Source organism: Enhydra lutris, unplaced genomic scaffold (assembly GCF_002288905.1).
Source record: "Enhydra lutris kenyoni isolate GAN:26980312 unplaced genomic scaffold, ASM228890v2 scaffoldscaffold17, whole genome shotgun sequence".
Lineage (NCBI taxonomy): Eukaryota > Metazoa > Chordata > Mammalia > Carnivora > Mustelidae > Enhydra > Enhydra lutris.
This window is the reverse complement of record NW_019154101.1, coordinates 7474738-7484464: the sequence shown is the minus strand read 5'-3', so window position 1 is coordinate 7484464 and position 9727 is coordinate 7474738.

The window sequence follows — 9727 nt, the reverse complement described above, 5'->3', positions numbered from 1 at the left end:
GAAACAGCTTCATGTTTTGAAAGAATGATGTCCCCCACCAGTACCCCCGAGTCACCGCTCAACCCATAGAAGTCTCTTTCTGCATTCTCCCACCTTCTTCTTCTTGGGATCCCCCTCTGCTGTGGGAACTAAAGAGAGATTCAAAGCAGTGATGTGGTGGTGGTCCAGGTAAAAGACAGATACATTTTGGAAAGGGTTGTGGATGATATGATAGAGGAGAGCTATCTGCACTGGGCCTGGTTGGGCAAGAAAGCCCTGGGTGAGGATAGGAGGTGGACATCTGGGGACGGGGAGATGGTATGACATGAGTGTTGGGAAAGGAGAAGGAAAAGAAATAACTGGTGGATGGAAAACATGGAAGCATTTAGTGGGAGAAAAAGCCAAATTGACAATTCTGTCTCTGGAACAGAATGAGGTGATGCCCAGAGGTGGCATGTTAGTTCCCTAGGGCTGCTATAACAGAGTGCCACAAAGTAGGTGGGTTAAAACAAGAAACATTAATTCCCTTCAAGTTCTGGAGGCCAGAAGTCTGAAATCAAGGTATTGCCAAGACTGTGCTCTCTGAAGCCTCTAAGGAAGGATCCCTCACTGGCTCTTCCCAGCTCCTGGAGGGTGCTGGCAGTGTTCCTGAGATCGTAGACACTCCAGCTGCTGCCTTGGTCATCACATGGCCATCTCCTCTTGTTCAAAATTTCCATCTTCTCATCAGGACACCAGTCATTGGATTTAGGGCCCACCCTACTCCAGTTTGCCCTCATCTGAACTTGGTTGCATTTGCAATGATCTTTTCCCCAAATAAGGTCACTGTCACAGGTACCAGAGGTTAGGACTTCCACATGTCTTTTGAGGGACTAACAACTAACAACAGGGGGTAAATAAGATAAAGACTGTGGAAGTTTTGTTCTGGGGAAATCCTAGGGCTGCCTCCAACCTCAGAAAGAAAAAGAAACCTGCAAGGCCCTCTGAGGTCACTACAGGAGAATTACACCAAGTGTCTGCAGTGTCTGGGTTAGAATTGGGTCAAAAGCAATGGGAAGAGATGAGATGAAATGTGAATTTCATCAAAGGGAAAATCTTACCTCTTTTAGGACAATTATTATGCTGTTACCAGCTCCAGAAAGTCCTCATCCATGTTCCTCAGGGCACCCCACTCTTTGTCTCTTTCTCTAACTCTCCTTTAGCCACCCTCCCTATCTCATATGTGGTTCCCTCAGGCAGTTCCTTGGCTAACAAATGAATTGTAGCCAGTTGCACAAATGGCTTTAGGCCTTGCCTCTGCCAGCTGGCAATTTGCTTCTTACTAGTAGCTTGCTGGAGACCTGACTCCTTGACGAGGAGTAGAGATCGAGCCAGTGGGACTTTGTCACGTTCCTTCCTTCAATCACTGAGCATCTGTGAGACATGTGACCTGGTCCTTGGAGTAAGCCAGCTCCTTGGGGATTGGCTTCCAAAGCCATGGTGACTGGCTGACCTGGACAGATCTTGTGGGTGACACAAGGCAGAAGGAAAGTTGCATAACCTCCTTATGAACAAAGGAGAATGTGGTGGCCTCAGGATTAACAGTCCTGAGTTCTAGCCCCCAGTTCTGCCTAGTTTCTGTGTGATGGAGGGTGGGCTTTCCATCTGAAAAATTCATTCTAATAACCATCTGTGTGAGCCTCAGTAGCTGTCTTCTCCTCTCTGGGCCTCAGTCTGTCCTTCTTTTCAATGGGGAAATAAATAGAACACAACAAAGGTCTTTTCTGAGTGTGACACGTATTAGTGATTTTTATAAGATGGTTTGACTCAAATTATATTTTTAACAACCCAGTCTGTGCTTGAGCACATCAAATATTTTATTACTAGGTCTATAGTACATAACAAAGTAATTGTGTAATTAAGAGATAATGTCAATGCTGTAGAACAGTGTTGACAAGATAATAGTGTTCTAAAACCACATAAATGCCAAAGCAAGTGAACAAATTTATAGGTGGAAAAACAAGTGGCAAATGGCCCAAAGACCCTTTATTGTCCAGATTGGTCTATGTACCTGATAGCCCAATTTCCACTGTGCAATTCCAGTGGTGGCCTCATCACAACCCCAGGTCCCTGTAGTGTACCCCCTAAGCATGTAGGTCAAACTGAAGAAAGCAGGATTATCTACAGTAGCTAGTCTTTACCATTCTGCTTGCAGATTCTCAAAAACTTTGTCACAGGGTCATCGGGCCTAGAGGGCCCTGAGGTCACTAGTTCAAACATTCCTAGTGCCCCCACCATTGCCAAATAAGAAGGCTGATTTGCAGAGTCAGGAAGGATTTTTCTCTTGGCAAATTCTGAGCTGAAAGGAGCATGGGAGCCTTGGACTCTTTTCCCAGTCTGCCACTTTTCCTTTCTCGAAGAAGCAAGAAGGAGTTGGAGGTAGAGGAGGATCATGTGACCTTGAGACCCTAAGGCTGCTCCTGAGCAGAAAGAGTATGACACTATGCTAACTGGTTTGCCTAGGAAGATGGAAGTTGTGGGGGCATAATTGTGAAGGTCATGAGTGGGGAGGAGGGTCTGTCCACAACCTCTTACAGTCTCGGGAAAGGCCATCCACTCCCGGCATGAAAAGGGCCAACAGGGAACTGCTGGTTCGTGGAAGGGAAAAGGTTAGACTGCTTTCACTGGCAAGGGAGTATGGTGTGCTACACAAAGCACTGGCTTTGGAGACAGAGCTGGGTAATTTGCTAGGTGACTCAATAAATCACTGACTTCCCTTCTCTAAGCTACAATCTCTGTAGTTCTGAAATGAGGGTCATGGGCCTGACCAATAATGCCCGAACACCCCTAACAGAGGTGAACTACTATTTCCAACTAGCTTCCAGGCTGATTGGGATGACTGGGGGCTAGATACTCCACGAACTTCTCCTGACCAACTTCTATAGATCCTATGAAACTATCAGGGGGATTCACAATGATTTTGATAAATTCCTGAATGCCAGGGTTATGATGGGATCCTAGATATAGTTGTAAGGTTGAGCCCCCCTGACCCATGAGGGTAATGTCAGGTGGATGTGTAGTCCCTTCACTTCCCTACTGGACACAGAACCCAGGGATCAATGGGCCATAAGTGAGGCCCCTTCTCCCACATCTCCACAACTTTGCACATGGAGTTCCCTCCACCTGGAACTCTCTTCCCCTCCAACTGAACACCTTCTAATTCAGCTACTAGGATACTATCAGGAAGCTTTGCTGATTCCCCTGATCAGACTTAATTACTTTCCTTGTCACACTGAATTATTTACACTCTGACCTGTTGAGGTTGTTTTCAGATTTGTCTCTCTGGTGAGATCTTGAGGGCAGAAACTGTCTCTTCACCTCTCTCAGTTGGGTGATCAGCATGGTGTCTGCCCAGAGTAGGAGTTCAGTACCTTCTGGTAAGTGAGAGGGAGGAAATTCAAGGAAGAAGGAAGAAAGAGGGAGGAAGGAACAAGCAATAAAGAAAGGGAAAGTAATGCCATGGTTTTCCCGGGCTTGTTCATAGGTATGTAGTTTTGATTAGTTACAATCATTGTGTAATCCACTTTTTTATCCTGTTTTTCATTTCATATCAATCTGTAAGCATTTCCCATGTTGCTACACAATCCTCATAATTATCACTTTAATGGTTGCTTAATATCCCATCAGGTTGATGTGCCATAATTTACTTAACCATGTCCCTCTTTAGAACATAACCTTTTAAAACATTAAACAGGGAGCTTGACAAGGTTTTAAAATAGATGAGGAAGGTGGTTTCTTGGCAACGTGTGTAGCATTTCTGAGGTGTGTGTGCTCAGGAAAAGAGGCACCCTGGCCTGAGCTGAAGAGCATGGATGGGAGTTAGAGTCTGGGTCTGAGTGGACACTGAGGGACGGCCAGGAAGGAGAAAGTAAGATGGGGTTTGCCCACAGCCCCTACCCTCCCTCAAACTGCCAGTCTGTGCCTCAGGTCTGCCCTCCTTGAAGGAGAGGCCATCACTGACCACACGTGGGAAACAATAATCATAATAGTCATGTCTAACACAGATTGAGCTCTGCACTGAAAACTTTATAAAATATATCTCACTTAATCCTCACAACCAACCAATAAAGGAGGCGCCATTATTTTAGTCCCCATTTTACAGCTAAAGACACTGAGACCCAGAGGTCACACAGCTAGTGGGTGGTGGTCCTGACCCCTGGCAGTCCCTACTCATCCTGACTTCCTCTCATCCCCTCTTCTCTGGGTTCTGTCATTCCATGATTCCAATTCTCCAAGGCTCCCTCTGCATAGGTCATTCACGCCTGTCCTTTCAGGTTCTACCTGGAGGCCTGGGAACTTCAAAACTTTTAGCAGTGGCCTGGACAAGGGTTTGGGAGGGTTGCTGAATCCACTACTTGAGGGTTACCTGCAGTTGGGAGATGGGACATGTGCTGGTGGCAGGAATGGACACTGGCATCCAAGATTCAGTAAGTAGAGCAGAAACATCATGACCTAAGTTTGCACCATAGGCTCTGGTACTTACCAGCTATGCTGCCATGGGGCACTTTCAGCTCTCCAAGACCCAGCTACCCCATCTGTCAAGTGGAAAATAATACTTACCTCCCAGAGGTTTTAAGCATGCAAGACAATGATGTGTGATGGTGCTCAAGGATGGCTAGCTGCTTCTATCAGCTCAACAGACCAGACAGGAGCCAGCTCGAATAAGATCGCTTCCTCAGGGTTAAAAGCAAACCCACCACTTCTATGCAATACAAGACAGGTAAGAAAAATGTGCACACCAAGGGAAAATGGGAGGGGTTCATTTTCCATTCACTCCAAAGGCATGACTAACAGGGTCACGGCAGCGATGGTGATCATGTTGGTGGCATTCACTGGGCATTCACTGTGTGCCAGGCACCGTGCTGCATATTAACTCATTTCATCTTCAGGCATCCCTATGAGGTGGAAACTATTGTTACTTCCATTTCATAGATGAGGTAACTGAGTCACAGCAAGGGTTTCGTGGTGGCCTGTGATGTGCCTACCATCAGGCTGGGTGGACAGGAGCAGAGCATCTAGCTTGTGCTGGCAGATTTCCTTCCCACAGTGAAAGCTTGCTTTCATTGTGGGGACCCTGGGAGTGCAGAGAGGAAGGGGGAGCCTCTGCTAGGGCATGTCTGGAAACAAATAACCACAATGAGTCCCTCTTTGAGGGGACTCTGAAAAAATGTTCAGTTTTTCAGACTCTGGGATGGTCTGGGTTGTCCCACGAGAGAAGAGGGGATGTGGAGAGGGGCTGGTTGCCCTCCTCAAGCACTGGGGCTCCCTTTTTGCTGCTGGTGCCACTCCTGTCATATTATTCTCTAAAACCCCTACAGCTTGCCCAGCACATAACAGGAGCTCAGTAGAAGTCTGCTGACAGAAGGAATGTGAAGGAAAGCAGTCTGTGAGGTCCCAAGGGTCAGGGTCGTACAATGTGTGCATGCCATAGGGCAGAGACAGCAACCTCTACAAGGAGGACGTGATCATTCGAGGATCCGGAGATGGGTTACTTTAGCTGATTGTTAGTGAGTCTGTGGTCGCTGGAATTATTCCCAGCAAGACTGGAATAACCATGCAACCAGGAGACCGCCCACACATGACAGGCCGAACCACGGAAACTTCTGGGTCCCTCCCAGATCTGGGGTTTGTTGGGGTCCGTTATCAAAGGAACGAGACTGAGACAAAGTGAAAGCTATGCAAAGCTTTATTCTATGCCAAGCATTAGAAGTCAGACTGACCGGCCAGGGCCGCCTCCGAAGAGAGCAACCCCGTCCAGATCTCACAGGCTGGTTTTATAGGCGATAACCGTAGACGCAAGGTACGTGGCTTCTATTGTTAAGGCATTTACTCCCAGAATCGATACCCAGAACCGATACCAGGAACTACTGGGGTGTTTATTCCCAGAATGAAGTCTGTGGATGTAAACAACAATATGGCTACCTAGGCAATATGGAGTCGCTCTGGCTAAGCAGGCCCTAATAGTTAAACAGGTTTTAACATTAAATCGGCCCTAACAGGGTTCAGGGACTCATGTCTCCCCCAGTCTGCCCCTAAAACTTTCTCCTTCATTTCCTATTCCTAAGCTGGAAAGGAACTGAGGAGCTGATGAGCCCCTTCCTGTAGCAGAGATAATAATAGAACATTAGCTGTGTGTGTTTAACAGTGAGCTCTTATGGACTGCTAATGCCTGAGCTTAATCCAGAATGACGTATCTTTAAAGCTGGCACGATCTCCGGAGGACACCTCACGTTGGAGTGGAGATAACTTGGGACCACAGATGGCCTTGAACATCTCATTAACACCTGGAGACCTGGCAGTAGGAAATAGGCCACCTGTGGACACCAGATCAGAGTTAAGGATAGGAGGCTAACTCTGGCAAGGGGGTGACTGTGGGCCCCTAACAAACCCCACGTGGGCGTTCTGGCCTTCCCTCCCTAGGGACACCCTCAGTCACGAACCCACTCAGGGCCCTCTGCTCCATGCTCGTGGGACTTGCAGCTCTGATCTCAGTACAGGTGAGGGTGAGCTGCTCTGTGCTGACTTCCGGTTTGGTGGTGGCTTCTGACCTCACCAGGCAAGCAAGGGAGAAATCCAAAGGGTTTGTTGCCCTGTGCCTGAAGCTCACCATGCCAGACAGAGGCAGGGGAGAGAAGGCCTAGTCCCAGGCTCTCTAGCTTTGTAGGTTCTCCTGGAGGAGCACCAGTGCTCCTCAGCTTCCCTGGCTCCACGTCCACTGGGAAGCCCAGACTGTACACACCAGCCTGCCCTGCTGCCTTTCGCCCCTAACTCTTTTTCACCTCACTGCTGCCTGCACAACATCATCTGTCCACATAGCTGGTATGGCAGGAAGAGCTCTCCAATGGCCCTCTGATGTCTGCCTCCCAGTGGTTTTCCCATATTCATAACACAGTAGATGGCAAAGGGATTTTGCAGATGGCATTAAGGCTCCTAGTCGGCCGACTGTCAGGATGTAGAGCACCTGGGTGGGCCTAACCTACTCACACGAGCCTTCCCACCCTGAGTGCCCCTCACCTACAGAAGGGTGCCTGTGCTCACCTAGTCGCAATGCCATGTGACCAACTCACCAGTGCCCCAGTGTGTCCTGCACCGACAAGTGCCATAGCTTCTCTGTGGTCTTCACCTATGGCAATTCTGATAAGCTACCAAGATACCTTTCTTCCGCAGGGTAGGAAGGAACCACCTGCTCCACATTTCCCATCCTCAACACCAAGCTTCAGTAACCACAGGAGACCCTGAAACAATCCAGTGTGGCCTCTGCTACCCTGTGAGCACTCTGAGGGTTGGGACAGGTCCATGGGGAGATTCTGATGGAGTACATGAACCATTCACCAGCAGGATTCCAGAAGGGAAATGATGGTACCTAGAAGCTGCCTCTGATTTGCTGGGCCAGGTTGTCATAACATGGTAGATCGGCCAGATTCAGTGACACTCAGGGTCACTCCTTCTAATCTTCCCTGTCCAAGAAAGAGAGCAGCAGCAGCTGCTAGGGATAAGGAAAAGCCATTAGTCTCATATTTCATGTCCCAATGCAAAGCAGTGGTGAACCTGTGACACGCTTCCCTCTTTTTTGCTGAGTCTCTATTTAGAGCCCATGTCATGGACATCAGTGAGAGTCCTGGCAGAGGAGTTGGGAAATAATAAAAGCTGGAGGGAGTGGAACTCTGATCCCTGCACTGAGTTCTGTTGGGTTGGCTCAGAACCCGGTGACGAGTGAGAGAGGGTGGTGATGGAACATGGCATGGGCTCAGGAAGCTGATGTTCCCAGACAGGGATGGAGATGCCATGCATTACCTCATGTGCCATCCTTTTAATGTTAAAGAGAAGAAAACACTTTTTCCTCCCTAATTGGATTCAATTTATAAGGAAGCAGCAGGCAAACCACCCCATCTTAAGTGAGTTCACCGCAGCCACAGCCTCTGGGAAGAGGGGAATTTGGCAGCTGCTGGTGGGCTCATTGCTGCTACTCACAGATGCTTAAGCAGCAGGTTGGGAAAAGGGGTGCCCTAGCTCCATCTCTCTGGGTTCATCACCAAACACCTCTTGAAGGGCTCCAGGAATCAAGCTGGAATTTATCATTCATTTGGGGCAAATAAGTCAAGCCAGTGAAAAGATGTGCTGCAACCGCTGAGAATTTAATAGCACTGGAAATGGACTTTCAGATACAATGGTATAAAACCTGAAGTTTTATAGAGAAAAAACTTAGGTTGGCATGTTTGCCCAGACCACACATGCACGCGGGAAGTCATGCCTTAAACACCGAGTGCAATTCCCCTCACAAACCTACTCACAACTTCACTCTGTTGTCTGTGTGATTTTGTTCACGTCATGCTCATCCCCTCTGACCGCAAGTCCCATGAGTCTAGGATGGTTTCTACCGTTTTCACATGGACCACACCATGCACTTAGTCCCTGATACAGGAGGCATTTATGAAATAATTGTTTAATAAATAAATGAATGTAAATAGTTTCTCTTCAAAGAAGAATAGAAAACCAGAGTTATAATTGCTAGCATTTGAAATGATGAGAAAGTACCCATTGTACTTAGATAATTGTATTTCTCAAGCTCTTGCTCAGAGCTATCTCACAAATGTTAGAGAATAGGTGAGATTTTTAATCCAAGAGCTGATTTCTACAAAAAGGTACAATAGCTTATAATCATGTGTTACTAGGTCTGAGATGCTGACAACACTTCTGAGAACCCTAATCACTGGGCCAGGTGAGCTAAACCCGGTCCCATAGGTATGGCACCCAAGGAAGGGGCAACAAATGTCAAGCCAACACCGTCTAGCCCTCCAGGGATGGGAAAACCCATCCACGTTTTAAGTAGCAGTGCCAGACTCAGGGGGAGCTGGCATTTGCTGAAATAGGAATGCATTTTCATGGGAGGGACCAGACAGTGAGCCCTCTCACTGCTGACCCATGCAAGAGCTGATCTACAACCTTAGCCTGGCTGGAGGACATTGCTGAAGAATCACAGCATTGATAAGGAAGTCCTTTCCCTCCCATTCAAAGGGCATCAAGGACATTTCCCCCTTTCCCTTTTCCCTTTTCCCCATTTCTTCAAAGGACTTGGAGGGAACCAGAATTTTCAGTAGAACTGGGTGACAGAAGATTCCTGGCCACTTTAAAGACCATAATGATACACATTCATCTCACTTCCTGACCCTCTTGACAGGCCAGCTAAGTTACTTAATATTCTAATATCCTGAATCCCTTGCTTAGAGAATCTCATTTGTTTATATAAAGGGAAAATTAAAGCCATACAGTAGGCTTCATGAGAAATTACTGGAGTTGAGTTAGATTTGAAGCAGGACACCCACGACCAATACTCCCTCCTCCAACAAATTAAAAACCAACACAGCCCCATGAAAATGAGCTTTCCCAATTCTTCTCACCCAAAACAGAATGACAACAGTATGGCCCTTCATCCATCCGCCCCCCATGTCCTTATTCCTCATCTATGATAAATTAAGCTCTCCTCAGCCTAGTCAGAAGCAAGTGTCCTATGTCACCCATCCCACAAGAAGGTACAATCTTAAAGATTAAGAGCGTGTCCTCTGGCTTCAGACTGCTAGGATGGGCTTCCCAGCATCATCTCTGACCCATGGTTGACCAGTTATTTTACCTCCTACAGCATCGATCTCCTCATCTGTAAAATGGGAATAAAAATAATGACACTCTCACAAGGTGCTATGGTGATGAAAAG